The 20,440-nt window shown below is 40.0% G+C and overlaps 1 long non-coding RNA gene across 4 annotated transcripts in view; it reads right to left on the bottom strand.

Annotated features, from left to right (window-relative positions):
• The window catches only part of LOC111923632 (uncharacterized), a 135,566-nt gene that overhangs the window by 108,933 nt on the left and 6,193 nt on the right, over positions 1-20,440 (bottom strand). The window contains exon 2 of one of the 4 annotated variants that reach the window (XR_015275192.1): positions 13,305-13,456. The exons of the other annotated variants lie outside the window; for them this stretch is intronic. This is a non-coding gene — a long non-coding RNA (uncharacterized LOC111923632). The remainder of the gene's footprint in view (positions 1-13,304; positions 13,457-20,440) is intronic. 4 annotated transcript variants of the gene reach the window in all.

The raw sequence follows: 20,440 nt of genomic DNA, 5'->3' as shown, positions 1-20,440 counted from the left end.
TGAAACATTCAAAGTCTGCTCACAAATGACAAAACCTGTGCCTCTCAAATTTCCCAAGCCCTCAGAACCATCTTACATGTCCTCAGCATTAAGGACTTGTATTTTTCATTTCCTTGTCACTCCCTTATCTTGTACATTTACTAGGACACTTTGAACTGTCATCAACAAAATGAGATAAGAGGCTTATGGTATTACTGGTACCTAGAGCTTCCCTCTCAGGTGACAGGGCATTTTGCTGAAGTTAGTTAAATTAGGCCATGGAAAGGCACTAAGAGGACATATTTTGCCCTGTTAAATCTATGCAGTCATAAACGCTTTTTACCTGAGAGGACCCTGAGGCTAAATGGGAGTTTACGCAATTTTCCTTTTGATTCTGCCCATACCTCATTATAGAGAAATGAGCAGGGCATTGATAAAGAGCTGTGCTGCTTTTGAGTGATGACTTCGGGGATCCTTGTCTCTCCCCGCTCCCTCTGTTCATAGCAGCATTGTCAAGTTTAATTTAATCCACTTTAAAACTATAAGAACAACCCTCTTTGTTGTAAAGCACAACAAGGGTGTCCCTTTCAAGGACCACACTAGGCTCATAGCTCAGTCTTCAATGGGAGATCAAATGATAGGTGCTGAAAATTAACCAGAACAAACCTTTTCATTATGAGCGGCCACACACAATTACAAGGGTTTTTTGAAACAAATTTTTGACTTGACTGGAAATACATATGCAATTACAAGTTATTGCTACTGTTTGATCAAATAGTAGAACCTATTAAGAATATTTACTCTGATTCCACATGAATTTCCTCTTCTGTAAAGAATCTATATGCACTACCCAAACACTAATCAGAGCTACTCTGTGGTCAACAACATTAAATTGTTTGACAATACTAAGATGTAAAGCACAAAGAGCATTTTCCCTGCATCAGTTGTATTTAAAGAACTGTATTACTTTTCTGGCTGTGAAGACTGAATCTCTTTGGATAGTTCAGAGAGAAAATACACTGCATTCTACAGTCATAAATATTTGGTAAACAGAGGATGAAAGAAAATGGGAGTAGGAGAAAGAACCCATCACTCTTTTGCAATATAGCTGTCTAAGTCACTCATAGCAAATAGTCCAGCACAGAAACTCTAATTTCATATTACCTATCCATGTGATACTTTCAGATGGACAGACCTGCTGTGGACATTGTACAGCCTAGCAAACTTTTGCTTTGATGCAATTTTACTTTGTGATGGCCTTTATCCTGCACCAGGGCTTCACAAATAAACACATTTGTTACCAGCTGAGCAAACATCTACCTCCACACAAAGAGAAGAAAGGTAGTCCTGATCCAGACAGAAAGTTGCAAGAATTTGGCCACTAAATCTGCAACTCAGAGTCCAGCACTAAAATTTCCTCTGCAGTGCGAAGAGCTTCCCTGAGGGAAGCACACCAAGGCCAGGTGGGATATCCACCATCAGTCAAAAGCACACTCTTAAAAGGGGGATACAAATTAAATTGCTCAAAATTTAAGTTACCAAGTAAAAAACTGTCCTAATTCTTCTCCATCATCTTTATCCTCAAGGTTTTATAGCAACCTGAAGCACTAAACAAACATCTGCATGCAATTCTGCATTGCCTCTTCTATGATCCTTTGCTGCTTACTAGCTGCTGTGTTAACCACAATGCACTTCATCTGCTTTGCCCCAGTGCTAGTGAGTATGTGGAAGTTAAGGACTCATCTTTCTAATAATTTGGGATTTAAAGGCCATTTGGGGTTTACTAACTGGTCATCTAATACAAGTCTCATATAAGGTACTATGCAAAGCTATGACTGTGTTTTGAAGAGATTACCTAACAGGTGGGCTTTGCTTAGGACATTTATTGCCTTACTACCTGACAGCAAGTTTGATTCAATGATAACACAGTAGGAAAAGCTTTAATCACAAAAATAAAGTATATAAGCATATCTGGGCCTTTTTGTTTTGTTTTCACAATGAATATACCTCTCTCAGAACCTGTATCTCATCACCTTCTGGAAGCAAACAAGTGCAAGTACCAAGGGAGATCAGATTTCATCAATTGTAAACTAGACAAAGATGCATAGAGAACACTCTTGTACAAATGCAAACAAATAAGAAAAGGGCAAAGACCACAGATTTCAATAACAAAGTTTATGTGATCTTATGTGTCCTCTCTATGAACTCTATGCAGTGGTGGGTGTGCTTGTGTGTGTTTTTCAGAGTACAGGATGCATCAGTCAGAAGAAGGTCGCAAGGTCCAAATGCTGACAGCCACACAGCGTGGAAAGCACATAGCCAAGACTGGGACTCTTCCTCAGGCATAAAAGACCCAGAAGTCTCAGTGTTATCAACCAATAAGGTCCTACCAAAATGAAATTATCCAGCGTAGGCACAGCCTGGAAAACAAACTATTTACATCTCTGTTCAGAACAGCAGCCAGAAATGTCTTTCTATATAAAGAGTGCATTACATGACTTTCAACTGTCATTGTTCTCTTTTTCAAAGGAAAATCCAAACTAATCAAATCTCCATTCCTGTTTGTTCTTCAACACAGATTTCATTTCATTAGTTGACCAAGGCTTCTTGATGTTAAATATTAATTAAATCTTCCACTCTTTATCTACCTGCTGCACCAGAAGTTTCAACAGAGCTTCCTCAGGGCCTCACAAAGGCTAGAATCCACCTCTGAACAGAAGCTATACATCTTATGAAAAGGGGAATGTTATTCTTGATACGTACCATGTCTGAACTGCACTCTCTGGCTATGGTCACAAGGCTCACCTGCTCCCTTTAGTCACAATCATATTAAAAATACAAAACAGGAAATGGCTGAAATGTGTTGTAATATTCTGTCAGCTTCTCTTTCACTGGAAGAAAAGGGCTGCATTCAATTCATATGAATTCCTACTGAATAGTTAAGTGAACTAAGACCTGTCCTCAGGGAGTCAGGGGGTCTCCGCTCACCCAAAAGCTGTGCCTTCCTCTTCCTCACTAGCAAGTATAAGTAAGCTCTTTTCTCTCAGGTCTATAAGTCACTATTATCCTATTACCCACACCAGCCTAAAGACTCTTTTTACACCTGGTAAAGCAGCAAACCCTTACAGGTCACCCTTAGCTCTTCTTCTCTAACAACTGGGTTGATTAAAGCAACGGGGTGCTGCCTGCCTGTAAAACACTTTCAGACTCAAGGCTTCTACTTCTTTTCCTATTTAATAGATGCTGATGCTCACACTTTTGTGCTTCTAAATTGCCAGCAGTCCCAGCTCTCCTGTTTAACTCAGCACAGAGTGCAGCAGGTAGAGCTCCAGCACTCAGTTATGTGGGGCAGCCATGAGCTGCTTCTCAACACACAATCTGCTTCTAAGCTAACTTTAAGTGCTGCTGTTCATAATAGGTTCCACACCTACCCCACATACTCTGGGACAAGGCATAAAGCTGTAGGCACCATTTTACTGTGAAACAAGGAAATAGAGCCTTGCTCGTGGGCTTGCATAGAGTTTTCACCCCCAGGAGAAACAAGGATGTAACTAATCTAAGGCTTTGCAAACCGTAGCTCAAAGGCAGGAAGCTGCTTGATTCAAAACATGGACAACCTCAATTGTCCCTGTGCATAGAGAGGGAGGTCTGGTAATACACTTTTCTATCAGCAAAACACAAATGGAACCACTTTAGGGGAAATACTCCTAGTCCTCCTCATGCCCACAGCATACAGCTTAGCACATCAAATTGCATGCTTACTTGAATGCAGGTTCCAGGCTTCTGCTTTAAGTATTTCCAGACTAGATATAAGCCACTGCTGATGAACTTTTTGCAGGGCTTGTCTCCTGATTTGCTCCTTAGGAGATACAAGTCTTTCACGTGGCAGCTGAGGTCTTTCAGCTCCAGATACAGGCTTGGATATGCTTAGCTGGGGGAGGCTCTAAATCATTCCCAGCTGCCATCTAAGATTTGTCTAAGGTTTGTCTTTATATCTGCATGGTTGACTATTTTCTGACTAGAGATCACCCAATTGCTTTAGTGCCATAAGTATTTTATAGGGGGAACGGCATAACACGAGCTTTGCTTCCCTCTACACAGACTTCAATAACACCATGGAGCAAAAATCCAAATCAATTTATCCTGTATTCATCAGAGATCAGTGCCTCAGGACAGGTACCAGGAGTACCATTAGGGGAAGGGCAGACACAAAATGGCAGGACAGAAGACGATTGCTTGACAATGCACCGAGATCAATCTAGTCTTTACACCAGGCTTCTTGTGCTGCGTGCCTCTGAGGCACAACATTTCCAGTTGAGATTTATTTGGAAATCATACTCTATGGTTACAGAGCTCACATTTCTACATAAGCCTGGTCTTAAATATTGCTTTAACTACTGATGGTAGTCCTTTTTTGATTTTAAATTCACGGGTAAGAGTTGAAAAGTGTGAGTGAAAGGCCATTTCTGAAGAACAGAACTCAGTATTCATATGAAAAGTAGTTTGCTGGCTCTTGATAATGCACCCTTCAGCCTTAGAAAATTAAGTTGATAGGTTCTCTCCCTTCTTCAGAAAAGTTAAGCAGAGATATCATCCAGAGTCTACAAAAAGCAACTTCAAAGAAATCTGTTCTGCCAAATAATAGAAAAAAGTGATGCTGACTGATGGATGAGAATCAGTTAAAGTGATTTCTGGGATACATTATGCATTAATAAACCTGAGACTGTGTTCATTGAAAGAAGTGTAGGAGGCAGCATTAAAAACTTTTCAGGGAATAGGGAAAAAAATTAAACGTATTTCAAAAGAACCTACAGGACAATTAGTACAAAGATCTTTTTATAAACACTAATTCTCAGCACTTACATGAAGATCAAGAAAGTAGACATCTCCACAGGAACTCCTGCAAGTTTTTTGTTTTGTTTTTACTGCTGCTTTTCACTGCACTTAACCACAGCCCTGTGGTATTGCTGAAGCTCCCTGTGCAGCCCACAGCAAAGGTATTAGTGCCAACACTGATGATCAATTATAACACTATAAAAAAAAATATTAGTGCTCCCGTTTAGAGAGAACACAGCTCCAAAAACTGAGAGAACTTCTGCACTTCTTGTGAAAACACAAGCCTCAAACTAGGGGTCCAGAGAGGTGCACACCTCAATGCGAGCAAAAAGAGAAATTTGGAGATCTGAAGACTCAGCCTGGCAAATCACATCAATGCTATCTCTGCCTTCTCAAGTAGCTGGATGAACAAATTAAGTTGAAAAAGTCAGGGAGGAAAAAAAGCCTCTCCACCTGAGAAAACCAAGTTCTTGCCTGTCTCAGGAACAGAGGACACAGAAATGAGTTTAACCAGGTTGTTCTTCCTCAGTAACTTTACAGAGGTAAAAAATCTAGTAAAATACATATGTAAAAACACATCACTCTTCGTGTTTTTCTGCACTCAGGCAAAACCTATTTATGCTGCAGTAGTGTCTTTTATGCTTCCCTTAAAAACACAACAAAAAAAAGAAATGTTTCTTCAGACTCATTTACAGAGTGACCCTGCTGATATCAACACAGTGAAGGCACTGTTAGAGGTTAGAATGCAAAATTATTAAGACAGACAGAGAGCAGATATATGCTGGGGAAGCAATGTTGCAGTTGATAATACAAGCCTGAGCGGAAGCTTGTGAACACAGAACATGCTGTTTTGTCAATAAACCCTTAGCCTCCTTTCCTTCTCTGTTCTAGCTCAATTACAGACTGGCAGAATGGATGTTTCAAGGTAGAGAAGGCATATATATCGGTAAGTTCAAGCAGTCAAGCTTAGGTTCAGCCACAAAAACCTCCATACTTTCAGTAAATTGGAACAAGCTGAAGTGAAGACAGAGGGTGTCCTGCATTTTCTGTCATTGCAATGTAGCTGAGTTACAAAGAAATCCTCATTTAGGCAGTGCTCCAGATGCCAGGCTACTTACAGCAGTGGACAGGTTACAACACAAAAAAACACAGACTGATTAAAATTACCTCTGCTTCAAAAGCATAACACCACTCTGGTCTATGCATTTTAACAGACCTGTTTTGTCCTACATTCATTCTATAACCAGTAGAAGATGCATTTCCTAGAAACCTAGACATTAGGCAGCTTTATTTAAGATGAAGGGCATGTTCTTGTACAGCTACATGCTCACATAAAAACACAATCTGGGACAACTAAACAAGAAATTAAGAAATAACTTGTAAGCTTTATAAATAATTGAAAAGAGAATGTTCCAACGTTTAGATGTGTCATAAAAAGCTAACTTTAAAAGGTGAAGAAATTATTTCAATTAAACAGAACAAATGTCAGCTATGAATGCCTAAGCATTTTAATTAATTCATCTGTAATACTATGGTGTATGCTGAGGCACAGAGCCAGTGGGGGCATATACATGCAGACAAATTATTTGTGAATATAACTGGAAGTCTATAAGAAACACCCACTCAGACTGAGGAAGAGTTTCTTGAAACAAAATCTGCAAGAGCTCCAGAAATTTCTCAGATACCAAAGCCGGATTGCAGAACAATGATAAGATAAAGCAAAGCAGCAAATGGATCCAAAACTAGGGAACCAGTTTGGTCCAAGCAACTGAAAGAATTCCTTTACCTTGATTCTTAATATATATAAAGGATTTTTGCATCAGAGCAGTTCTACTGGCTTAAATGTCAGCACTTCCCACCCTGCATAGGAGAAAAAAAATCCAAGCTTCTTCCCTGTCAAATGACATCTTAGAAAAGCTCCTTGTCAGCTGAAAGATGTTTGCCTCTATATAGACACAACAAACACAGTGGTTAAATAGAGCTGGTACTTAAATAATTTTCCCTTAAGAAATGTGGCTGTAAAAAGATAAGACAGCAATAAGTTTTAAATTTAAAAAAATAAAATCTGCTAACAGAATACAACTGATCACCCACCGATTGTTTCACTCTCAAAGACCTTTCTTATCCCATCTCTTTCAAATAATCTAATTCTGTCAACCTTAGTTTGTCATGTTTTAATATTGAGCTTATATTGTTATTTTTGGAAAATAATAAACACATCATTGGTAATAAAACAACTACAAATTGTACCCAGAGTACTCATTCTCTTTGAATCCAAAGAGCCCAAACTGGGCTACATCCTGTGTATATTATCAGTATCATGTACTGCACAAGGTTTTATTGATTGTCATCTACAATACATTGTATATTTGGCTAATTATTCTTTCCACAGCAAAAAACATGCTCACAAACTCGAGTGACTAGGTGTTACCTAGAGACGTTACACTGAATTTTCCCAGCCACTTGTTCTCATTGTACAGAGCCATACAAGCCTTCCACAGCCTGTGCTTAGTTCTTTGATGGATTACTGATGTTCTGCTCCTTAACCCTCTGTTTCACCAACAGGTCCTCTCTAAAGATCTCCATTACCTCAGTTACACAGCTGTGGCAATCAGATTTCATGTTTTTGAAAACTTCAATTATAATCTACAAAAAAAAAGCCTTAATGAGTGCAGGTTGAGCTGTGAAAAGCCTTGCCATGGAGGGTTTAGGTCAAGATTATAAAGGGTGATGTAAGCACACATGGTAACCATTTAAAAGTGTAAAGGATTTAATCACATCTGATGAAGTGAACTCAGCCAGCACACTTCAGAACCAGCATACAGGTGGCTGTATTCTTCCCTGAACTCCTGGAGAGATTATGAGACGACCCTGCATCTGGAAGTTTACGGCAATTCCTGAACTCCCAGGAGCAATTCAAACGGACTTCGAGTTAGGACAATCAAAATGACAAAAATGTTTCTAAGTTCAAACCACTTAGGAAGAACATTTCACTTGGCATTTAGCATGATTATTTAACATTTCCCAATATTTCGTCAAACTAAAATTAGAGCTTTCAGAACATCAAGATGAAGCTGGACTCTTTTAGACCACTAAGAATGAGAATTGGACTGGACCATGAAGACATATATTTTTATAGACCTCCCCTCTCCTGTCCCAGAGATAGGCTTTTGCATGACCACCTGCTGTTAAACTGCCTTCACAGGCTCCTGAGAACACTCAGTTGCCTTCCTCTGTCCTTCAAACGCAGCAGGAGAAATGTCTGCAAATAACAGCTTTCTATTAAATTCCTTAGGCAAGTGAGCAATCTAGGCAGGTGCCCTGCATCACCACCACCCCCTGTCATGAAGGTAGAGGGAAAGTTCCTCCTTGTAGACTGTGAGGTGAAAGGTAACTCTTGAAGTCCTGGAAACATATCCTCTAGGCAAGATCAGGCTTGTGATCCACAAGTTGTTCCACATGGAACAAATGGAATACTGAAGGCTTGTAGAAGTAAAAAAGCTGAACTTTGAACAGAGAGCAGACTACAGTGATGGCAAATGGGGAATAGTCGAAGTTTGTTTATTATTTTTTGGAAACCAGCACAAATAGAAAGTGAGCAAAACCCTGTGCGGTTAATCAGCAATTTGTAAGAAATTGCAATTTCTGACAAAGAATGCGGTCTACACAGACAAGGAATCATTATGGATCTGGCAATAAAAGTCTCCAAGAATCAAGTGGTGAAAGTGTCAGTAAAATCCTTGAAAAAACCTAAAAGATGGTTTTATTATTACATGCATAGAAGAATAAAGTCTGATACTTAAATAAGCCATTCAAGAATAACAGACAAGTCCAAAGAATAAGGAAATTAAACCACATCAAATACTTAGAAAATAGATATGCTGCCAACTCAGAGCTGGCTAAAATACTTTTATACCTTCTATAGTTAAAAACTGTAAAATAGCTGTTAAAATCTACTAAATAGCATGGTTACACAAGGCATGAGAGAATGCCACATTTAGTAACACAAATTATAATTAATTTATAGCATTTTAAATCTTATTAATTCAAATAATAAAATTTGAAGCGATCAGAAAGTTGAAGGGAACAGTGCCCCATGGCATCTCAGTCGGCTTTTCACCAACCCAAGATATTTGCAGAAGGAAGACAAAAGCTGTATCTGGGCAATAAAGTTTTCCACAACAAGATGAAGTACTGAAGCAGAGAAAAGCCAGTTTATTTATCATCCCAGGCACTGGAAATGAGAACAACCTGTTTCACAGAGCCTGGAAAGACACAGCTCAAGCTGAAGTTCAGAGATCAACAAGCCACATTCAGCTCCTGGAGGAGCAGAAGGATTCACAGCAGATATACCAGCAAAAACAACATATTAGCTGAAAATAGCACTGCAGCTAGCCTTTTTAAAAGAAGGAAAAATCATTATTTTGATAATCATAGAAAAAAACACAGGTTAGAAGAGACATCCACTGATCATCTAGGCCCATCCCCTGGTCAAAATTAGACCAGGTTTCGCAGGGCCTCCACCCATCAAGATTTGATAGTCTTGTAGGTTAGAGACTCCACAGCTGCCCTGGGCCTGGTTCCTGTGCTTGGGCACCCTTTGTTGTGAAGAATTTTCCCTTAATCCCCTAAGAATTACCAATGCAGTTATTTCTGCCCACTGCCTCTTATTCTTGAACTGTACAACTGAGAAAACCCCGTTTTCCCTACAGCCTCCATTAGGAGACGGAAAGGCTGCAAATAGATCCCTGGCTCCCCACCTTGGCCACCTCGTGGCTAAACCAAACCATGACCTACAGTCTCCCCAATATGTCTCATGGTCCATCACCTCACCATATTAATATCCCTCACTCCAGTCTGTCTCCTTCACTGTAGGAATGGGGAAACACCAACACTAGACCCTAGTAATAGCCCCTCATGCAAGAAACTGTGCTCAATATCACATCCTAATAGTCACAAAACCAAAAAGTGCTAAATAGTTTCAGGAATACAGTGTAGGGGGAAAGAGAGAATAAATGAACAATAAATCACACCTTTTCCCATCTACCATGGATTTAAATTTTAACAAGACAGGGAAAAAAAAAAAAACATGTATAAAGGACTTTACTAAGTTGAGTGACACTGTTCTAATTATACTGGATTATCTTTGAGCAAAGAAGTTTTTCCATATCATGCCTTTAAAGGATTTAAAGAAAAGAAGAAAGCCACAAATTACCTTTAGAACTGAATCACTCTGAAGATTAATGGTATTTAGCCAGAAAAGACTTCAAAGACACAAAGCATCCTTCCAAAATCCAATTCACCCAGCTGCCCAGGAACAAGCAGGTTGGTTCTGCTGAAAAACTGGCAAGGAGGATATGGATTTCCTTATTTATGGCAGCCAAACACGAAGCCGATGCCAGTAGCTTTCCACAGTAATTCTATGGGTCTGACTTAACTAGAGAAAATAAATGAACTGGTATCTTGGCTCCATAAGGAAAAGCAAAAGGCTTCTTTAAAAGCAAATTTTAAGAACACTCCTGAGTTCAACCGTCTTCCCCAACATCCTGCTGCAGGCCAAGGAGATTTAATCTTTTTCTTTGTCTAATGCCAAGCACCAGAAAGCTCATCTTCCTGTCAGGCCCCAGGAACCAGCTGCTGAGCCAGCCCTTGCAGCTGGTTGTTCTGGATCTTCTGGACGATCAGCTCGGGATGCTGGGTCTCATGAAAGCAGTTCAGTTCCTTTTTTAAGGATGAGAAAACTGATGGGAACAGCACCAAGCTTTGGTAGTTGTTGGTTACCTTGACACCACCCATAATATAAGCTGAGTAAAATGCAAAGAAATAATTGACTTACTGAAATCTAAAAAACAACCGCCCCGTTTCTAATGTCGTGAAGGACAAGTGAACAGAAATAGAACTGTGATTTTTCTCTTTTATTCTCTCATCCTAGAGTCACATCTAAGGGGTTTCTTGCTGTTTGTTACACAGTTTTAAATGAGACAACTGTGTGGTGAAGGCCCTGCTCTTTGAAAGAGCCTTCAATAGTCACATTTTCCTCACAGCAGGAAATATAGGCTGAGGAAAACGATTGCCATAGCACCCCATCCTTCCTGGGTTGCCTCCAGCTAGATTCAAATCTTGGTCCCTTTCTCACCCTTTAGGACTATGGTGCTCAGCTTTACTAAGGATGCAATTTCAGTAGGTTTCTATCACCCTTCTCCCCTCTTCTAATGACTGTCCTCATTTCTTTGGAAATGTTTGAAGTACAGATTGATGATATCCCTGCAAGAAAGCTATTAAAAAAAAAAAAAAAAAGAAATATAATATTTTCACTGGCAGTTTACAGACTGAAGAAGTTAGGACTGGATTAAAAGTACCTCTGACTTCTTAAATCTGTTTCACAGCCCACACCAAATATCCTGCTGCTCTGAGCCAGCCAAAAGATAAATTGAGGGAGGGGAAAAAAATAAAGATACAGTATAATCACTAAACAGAAGAAAACTGTAAATACAGCCACATAATGCCTCTCCAACATTGTAGTTTCACGCAGATAAATTCATTTCCTTTGCACAGTAGAGCTCCATAGCAGTACCTTGAAATAAATACTGCAAACAATATGCCACCACAGGAATTAAACCAGTAGATTAGAAGCAGAAATTATTATTTATGTAGAAGCGCTACATTGTTTATTATTATTATTTAGTTTGTACAGCAGGTTCTTGAAGGCCTCCAAGAAATTATAAACGCTGCACATTTAAGTGCTGCTCATTTCTTATACCACCAATAGGCAGCCATCCTATGACTGCTTTGCTGTCTCCCCTGGCGATTTTTTCAGTTATTTTTGCACTGTGTGGCATTTTCCTTAAAGTTATGGATGAAATTTTCAAATTAGATGAAGAAAAGTTTCTGTTCTTCACAGAGTAATAAAACTCTTGAAAACATTAATGTGTTTAGAATAAAAACAAAGAACAAAACCAGGAGGCCATCTGCAGGAGTGTGGTGGCATAATGACACTGACATCTGGCCACGTCCTCTTCAGCTGTTTCACCAAGGACTACACAGCTATCAAGAACTGGCTTATAGTCTTTAAACAGGCAGATAGAACCAGAACAAAGTCAGAGAATAGCAAGTATTTTCTCACAGAACATAAGATATGTTCAAAATTAGTTGCATGGGAGGCTTCTGATAAAAGGGCTAATTCAGAAGGGTCTGCAAAGCAGTTTTATAGGGATGGAAAAAATAAGCAACAAAAACCCCATAATACCAAAACAACCAAACACACACACCCTCACACAAGCAAAAAAACCCACACCAATGTTTCTCACTAACAGGGCTAAGGATTTACAATGCTGTAAAGAATGCTGTCTTATATGGACCTGGTTATAATTCAGTCAGCTCGTACTTGGACATTATAGAAATGCTGTTTTGACAAAAAAGCTCTAACTTTGTGCAGGACAAGATTAGGGATGGCAATATTAGGCCTTCAGAGAACTTCTTCTAAAGTTACAAAATTCAGTGAAAAATAGTAGAGATCTTCCTTCTTGATAGGCACAAGGATTATTTTCTATCCTAAGAAAAATCTATAAAGCGATATTCTGTGAGACTACCTTGAATTGGTATTTCGAAGGGTTTCTTTGGAAAGAATGATTTATAGATCACAAAGACCAATGGGTCTTTTATCAAAGAAAACAGATTCCTTTTCTGAACCACAAAGAAAAGATTGATGATATCTTAGACCACAACCCCATTTGTGAGAGATGCATAGTGCCAAGAGACAACAGCTACAAGTTGGTTAATGCTTTACAATACCACAAATAACTCACATACTAATTACAGGCAAAGTGCTCGTGGTGTTTTATGGAGCTTAGAAAGTAAAATTATAGCAGAGGGAAATTCACAAGGTGATTTATGTTATCCCCCATAATACATATTAGGAATGACAAGGAAGGTTTTTAAGTAATAAGTGCACACAACAAAATGGAAAAATTGATATAAATGTGTCAGTGTGTTGTCTTGTTTCCTTCCCAGGGCTAAGAAGATTCATATATGCAAAAGTCTGCTCCATGTATGAATGTTAAGATACTTCCAACATGATCATACCCCTTCCTTAAATCAGTGAAATTCCTATCAACTCTTTACTTAAAGCACAGACTATATGGACAGGCTTTGCAAAATTATTATCCAGACATGAGAAAAACATGCAAATTGTATTAAAACACTGAGGTCTGGAGGTTTGGCAGGGGTTGGAGGGTGGGGGTGTGTCAAAATAACCCTTTCTTTTGAAGCTGACTCCATTATTATTGATTTATAACTGAAGGTTAGACTTCACAATAAAAAAGCATTAACACATTATACTAAAATAACACAACCCAATGTTACACGGGTTTTCTGTAAGTTAAATCAGCTAGACTTTGCTATAAAGATGATAAAATTAGAGCAAATGTTTTTCTAGGGTGCCTTAGATTCCCAGAAGATTGAAGGACTATGTTATCTATCATTAATTTTACCACTGCTGCTCCTCTAGTGCTGTGCCACTCTCATTGTGCAGGAAATAGAGCCACAAGTGATTCCTCTTCTCTACTGTTTCCTTTTTACTCTTGTTGTTGTCATCTCCGTGCTTTGTTCTTTTGGGTTAATGCAGCATGTCTCCAACACAGCCCTTGGAAAATAAGTATAATGTGATTTGGGTTTAGTGTCATTAAACACGATTAGCAAGGAGTGCTCATGAAAATCCATAATTACCTCACAAAAAAGACATCTTTTGCAAGGGAGCTACAAAGAACTCCCATTTAACTATTTGGACTACCTGGGAAAAGCTATTGTCACTTTTTTTTCCTGCATCTTGTAAATATCATAAAATACCAAGGTCTGCTAAAAACATCCATCTTCTCTCAAAGCTGATTTCTAATATGAAACCAAATATACAGTCTTTATTTCAAGAAAATAAAATAAAAAGCCATAGAGAGAAAAATCCATCTTGATGGATGTGCTAGTGCTTTGGGTACAAGACCAGACTTTGTGATTAAATCTATAATGATAAAATAATTCCCAGCTGGATAATACCACAGTGTGGCTAGCACACACATCACTAAACTGTTTAATCTCCCAAAACTGGGAGGTAGGAGATGGTATTGCCCAGTAGCTTGGGTTAAGGACTGCCCCCACAGCACAACCCCACTTCAGTGTGTCTTTTTCTTCACACTTCAAGGGGGCAGGGTCAGCTGTCTTTTCTTTTTCCTTTTTTGGGGGGTAGGGGAGGGAAGGGGAAAATATTGTCCTATACTTTGTGAGCAGAAGATATTTTTGTCTAAGACATACACCAGTATATGTTCTTCCAAATCTTCATTTTCATTTAACATTTAGTAGAGGACAATCTCTGCCTGTAGGTTTTTTGGTCTGTTTTCTGTTGCAAATTAAGCTGAGATCAGCCTTTGCATCAATTGCTACTTGAAAACCTCAGCAAGAAGAAGGGAGAAAAAGAGCCTGTCTCCCCTGCAGCATCAGGAAGGGCAGCTGTACTGTTGCACTCAATGGGCAAGTATTCCCACAAACCTGTCCCTTGAGCTTTGCCGTGTCCAACGGCGCTCTTGTTTAATTTTTCCAGTAATGCCATCCTCAGAAAATGACCTTGCCTGTAGCTGGCATTAGCAAAACCCAGCTTTCGTTTGCACTATTATTTTAAGAGGTCCCCAACCTCTGCAATTGCATTAAATTAGAGGGTTGTATGGCCACAGCCCTGGTTTTAAGCTTGTGCATGTTCCTGAGCTGCAAATAACAGACTTCTTCCCACAAAGATCTCTTCTCTGTATCCAGAGCTCTTGGCCACAGGGTAAATATTTCCCTATCTTCCACACAGGGACAACGCAGCAGTGCCTGTGCAATGGTTTCACGTTGTGCACATGCTGAACCCCGCTCAGCAGCTTGATTAAGTGTCCTCTGCACCTGAATGACAGCTGAGTCTCCAGCCTGGAAAGCTGCCCTTGAAGTGCTCTAACACACAAATTCAGAGATACGGGTGGAAACGCATGCGATAAAAATAATATTTGAGGAACTCTCCAGCTCTAGGCAGTGAAGGTAAAAAACATTGACAATCTTAGTAGTGAAATGAGAAATGTAAGAAGTGGACCAAAGTCACCTTCACAGAAGAAACAAGAAGTAAGTAAACTCTGGATTGCTCACATTAGAAGCAGGTAAAATTCCACCTGCATGCTGGCCTCCTATATGCAGTTTGATCATGATATCTAAACTACAAGAAAAATAACCAGCTTACTTCAAAAGGTCTTAGGCTTACCTCACCTGCATATGTTTATGGGTACACTCAAGCAGAACAAAAAAAACTCATTAAAACCCTGTGTTCTTTCCTTCCACCCCAGTTTTGATTAACCCAGTAAAGACCAAAATCTGCATATTACCATTTTGGCCATTTTCTTCTTCACCCCACTATATCAGAGACTTAAAAACTTGGAATCAGGCTACAGTTTGGAATGATAGAAAGAACCCATGGGCATCATTGAGTACAACTCCATGCAGGGCAACATAAAAGCTCTAAATCCAAGAGTATTCTCCCAATGCTTCTCGAACAGCAACATGCTTGGAGCCATGATCACTTCCCTAGGGAGCTTGTTCCAGTACTTGACCACCCTCTCAGTGAAGAACTTTATCCTGATGTCCAACCTGAACTTTCCCTGACAAAACTTTAAGCCATTTGTTATTACCGGACACCAGAAAGAAGAGACAGGCACCTCCCTCTCTCCCTCTCTGCTCCCCATCATGAGTAAATTCTGGACAGTAGTGGCATCACCCTTCAGCCTTCTCTTTTTTAAACTGAACAAATTAAGCAAACCCAGAACCTAAATCATGCACTCCAGTCCTTTCCCCATCTTTGTTGTCTATCTTTGGACATATTCTGATATTTTATATTCCTCTTATACAATGGAGCCTAAAGCTACAAATAGAATGTCAAGGTGAGGCTGCACCATCATTGAGATATATCACTTATTTTGATCCGTTTGCTATACTGTGCTTAGTGTATCCCAGGATAGGGTTCAAGTGATCCTTTGGACCACCAAGATACATTATTGACTCCTCTGGAACTTGTCATCAACCAAATCCCAAGATCCCTGTCTGAAGGGCTTAATTCCAGCCACTTCTTTCTCCATTTATATGTACATCTGGAATTACTCTCTCCCAGGTGTGGAAATGGACATTTGTTCTTGTTAAATTTCATATGCTTGGTGATAGCCCAGCTCTCCAATCTATCAAGATCTCTCTGTAAGGAATCCCTACCCTCAAGGGAATCAACAGCTTCTCCTAATTTTGTATTATCAGCATACTTACAGTGCATTGAAGCGTGAGAAAAATGGCCCTAAAATGAAGCCCTGGGGAACACCATTAGTGACTGGCTGCCAGCCAGATGCTATCCAATTTATTACAACTCCTTGAGCCCAACTATTCAGCCAGTTGTTCACCCAGCATATTGCATACGTATCTGGTTGTATGCTGGGCATTTTGTCCAGCAAGATATTGTGAGAGATATAATCAAAGCCCTGCTAAAAATAGAAAATAAAAAAAAAAACCAAAAACACATCCACCTCCTTCCTTTTGTCCACTAGAAGTATAACCTAGACATAAAAAAGGATATTAAATTAGCAAGGCATGTCTTTCCCCTCATGAATATATTGGTTTTGACCAATGACTGCATTGTTTTTCAAGTGGTATTTTCAATAACTCCCAGAATAAACTTCTCCATAATTTTCTCAGGCACCAAAGGGAGGTTGACAGGCCTGTAATTGTCAAGGTCTTTTTTCTCATCCTTCTTGAAAGCTGAAATAACATTTTCTAGTTTTCAGTCACCTAGGATATCTCCAGAATGCTAAGACTGTTGCCAAATATCAGAGAGGTCTCACAGTAATATTGACCAATTACTCAAAGTAATTTGGGATGAATCCCATTGGGTTCCATAGATTAATGGGCATTCAGTTACAGCAGCAAATCCCATACCAGTTTAAAGTCAGCTGGAAGCTTGTCACTCCCCCAGCCAGAATCCTCTAAGCCAGGCCTCTAGGTGTACCAGGGCCCATCACTGATGTTAAAGACCAATGCAAAGAAGGCATTAAACATCCCTTGCTTTATCTTCTTCCATATTTGTGAGGTGACCAATCTCATCAAATAACAGGCCAAGGTTTACTTTACGGGTCCTTTTATTGTTAACATACTTTGACAAGTATTTTCATTACCCACCACATTACTAGTGAGCTTCAACCCTAGCCAAGCTTTGGCCATACAAATTTTCTGCCTGCACTAGTGAACATCATCTCTGTAGTCCTCCCACATAGTCTCAACTTGCTTCCAAAACACATACACTTTCATTTTCTGCCAAAGCTCCAAGAGATCCCTGTTCAGCCAAGCCAGTCTTCTGCCTTGCTTCCCTGATATATGACACAATGGAATTGCCTGCTCCTGCACTTTTAAGGATGGCTCTGAAAACGTGAACCAGCACCCCACTACCCTTGAAAGCAGGTTCTTAGGGGACCTTACTAACTAGTTTTTCAAGCAGCCTGAAGTCTGCCCTTCCAGGACCGAGGTTGGCAACTCTGATGAGAGTTTTTCCTCATGTCAGAGCTTTTAAAATGAAGTACTTCATGATGACTGTAGCCAAGACAGTCACCAATTATCATTTCACCTGTGAGACCATCTCCAGTGACAAATGACAGGTTTAGGAGGCTGCCTTTTCTAGTCGGCTCCCTTAGAACTCATACCAAAAATGTATCCTCAACACGCTTTGGGAATTTCCTGGACTTGTTCACATTTGTTCACCCAGTTGAAATCTGAGAAATTGAAGTCTCCCATAAGGATAAGGGTACCTGATCTACAGATATCTCTTAATCCCTTACAGAACAATACATTGGCATCATCATCCTGTCTGAGTAACCTACAGACTCCCAAAACAACATCCAAGTCTGATGTTTCCCATGATGGAAAACCTTCACATTCTGTCGGCAACACCAGCTTCAGAGGCAGGTATGGGTAATCTGGATCTACCTGATGTCATTCAGGGAGGGATAATTAAAAATTCCAGCTGTGCATCCAATCTCTTTACCAATCTCCCCACAGCCCTGAAAGCTTTTTTGATCCCTCTCAGAGTTTTCAGTGTAACATCATTGGTACACACATGAAAAAGCTGCAACAGATAATAATCTGGGGAACATACCAGACTAGAAAATTTCCTGGCAATGTCTTTAACTAGAATCCCAAAGAATACTTCCCTGAAAGGTGACTCTGGTTGGCAGACTGGAGCTTGCCTTCCCTTCAGAAAGGGGCCACCTATGACATTTTTTCTTTGGGACTTGGTCATGAAGTGGGGGTTAAGCTGACCTGATCTCACCAACTCCTCTAGCATAAAATCACAGAATCAAGTAGGTTAAAAAAGACATTTAAGATCATAAAGTACAACTGCTAACCCAGTACTGCCAAGTATATCCACTAACCATATCCTTGAGCACCACATCTACACATCTCTTAAACACCTTCAGAGATGATGATTCAATCACTTCCCTGGGAAGCCTGTTCCAATGTTTGATAATCTTTTCTGTGAAAAAAATTTTCCTAATATGTAATCTAAATCACCTCTAGTACAGCTTGAGGCAATTTCCCCTTGTCCTATTGCTGCTACTTGTGAGAAGAGGCCCCACCCTGCTACAACAGCTTTCCAGGCATCTGTAGAGAACAGTGTGGTCCCCCGAGCCTCCTTTTCTCCAGGCAGAGCGCCCCCAGCTCCCTCAATCACTCTTCATCAGACTTGTGCTCCAGACCCCTCGCCAACATCATCCACCTCCTCATGTCCCTGTCCTTTTGATTCCAGAGGCTGTTATCTTTTCTATAAGGGCACGCAGGAAGGCAAGGTAGTCAAAGAGAAGCTTCTCTCCCACCTCAAGCAGTGGCTTGCATCCAATCACTTGTCTCCCAACTTCTGCTTAGGTAGGGAGAGTGTGTAGGATCCCTTTTGCCATAATCAACATTTTTGTTTCCAAGAGGTCAGAGTAGGCTTCCGCCAGCAAACACTTAAGAGCCTCCATCTACTTTTCAGTGAAACTCACAGAAAGATTGCAAAGCAGAAGCTGAATCTGGGTCTACTTCATGATATTGAAATGAGTGGATAGAAACATCCTTTATACTTACCATTTGCCTGTCATCTAATAGTATTAAAAACAAATTAAACTCACCTACTGAATTAATGATGAGCACAGACAAGGGACAGTCTCTCAATTTGGTAGTAATTGAAAGTTTAAAACAACCTTCAAGTGTCATCAGCAAAGGTAATTCAGAAATTCTCCTTTCATGACACAATTCTGTCAATTGGCTGGAAACTGCAATTACCAGTCCTTTCTTTTATTATATGTGAAGAATCAAAACTTTCCAAGGATGATAAATGGCTCCTTGGAAAACACAATGCTCAGTTCTGCTAAATTTGCACTTTTCTGTTGGTTTTTGGGTTGTGGGGTTGTTTTTTTTTTAACCATTCTTTCACACAGCCTATGACAAGAAAGTAGTAGGGCCGGCTGGGGGAAAGTGGAAGGACAGGATACTTGTCTTGGAAGGAAAATGCCAAGGGATGGTTTAAAGAAGAACATAGAGCTTTTCTCATTTTACTCACTGACCAGGGCAGAGATGTTCCCACACCTTCATTAATTAAACAGGAAAGTTAACACTGTTAGCAACACTAGGTACAAAACCTCGTCTAAATTGTTCTGAAACAAAACAGGAAAAAAAGAAAATGCATTCGGAGAATGACCTTTGAGAATTCTGGCTTCATTAACATTTAAAACAGCACAGCACAAAATTAAGACAGGAAACAGACTTGCAATGCTATTTGACTGCAGAAATATATATCATTAACATGCCTATAATTAACAGGATAGCAATGTTTGTCCCATTGTCTCTGCTAATAACAGTGTAACATGCAAATGGAATTTCTCCTAACAAAACTGAAGGGGATATTTGAGCTTATTCCACCTACCAAGCTTACTGAGAAATGTCAAACAACCCCCTTTTTGCCCTTTGAAACAAATTCCTCCATGTCTGCCCTTGCAGGCTCATATAAAACAATTACAGAAGGCATATACAGGCTCTTAAAATCTAGAGTCCAGTCATCCTTTCCCACGTCACAGCAGCAAGTTAATTGGGGAGCCATTAGTGACCCAGGCAGGCATTACAGAAAGCAGTTCAGATGCCAAAACCCCTTCCATGCAACACCCCAGTGTTGGCAGCCCCTTTCCTCTGACTGGGATCATTTTCCCTAAGCTTTGTGGCCATGACAGCACAGCACTGCCCTTTATAGGGCCGTATGTTGGGTTTCGAACACTCACACAGAGACCATAGGTAACAGCATTTCTGCTACTGTTCACCCACAGGTACTCTGCAATCTGTTAGACCTCACTGCTGGGAAATATTGACCTAATGGCCAGTCTAGACTCAATTTCATTCTCTGTTCCTATGTTAGATTATCTTATCCTTGTACTCCCAATCTGTGGCAACTGTAGGCTGGCTGCCTGGTCATCAAGTGGCTGACTGTAGGACTTTCAATTTCTCTTATGTCAGATCAGCTTGAAAATCTGATAAAAGCCTGCTCTGCCTCCTAGAGAGG

The sequence above is a fragment of the Cyanistes caeruleus genome, chromosome 1 (assembly GCF_971803275.1).
Source record: "Cyanistes caeruleus chromosome 1, bCyaCae1.hap1.1, whole genome shotgun sequence".
In the NCBI taxonomy this organism is placed as follows: domain Eukaryota; kingdom Metazoa; phylum Chordata; class Aves; order Passeriformes; family Paridae; genus Cyanistes; species Cyanistes caeruleus.
The sequence above is the reverse complement of the archived record's forward strand: the minus strand, read 5'-3'. Positions and strand labels throughout refer to the sequence as shown.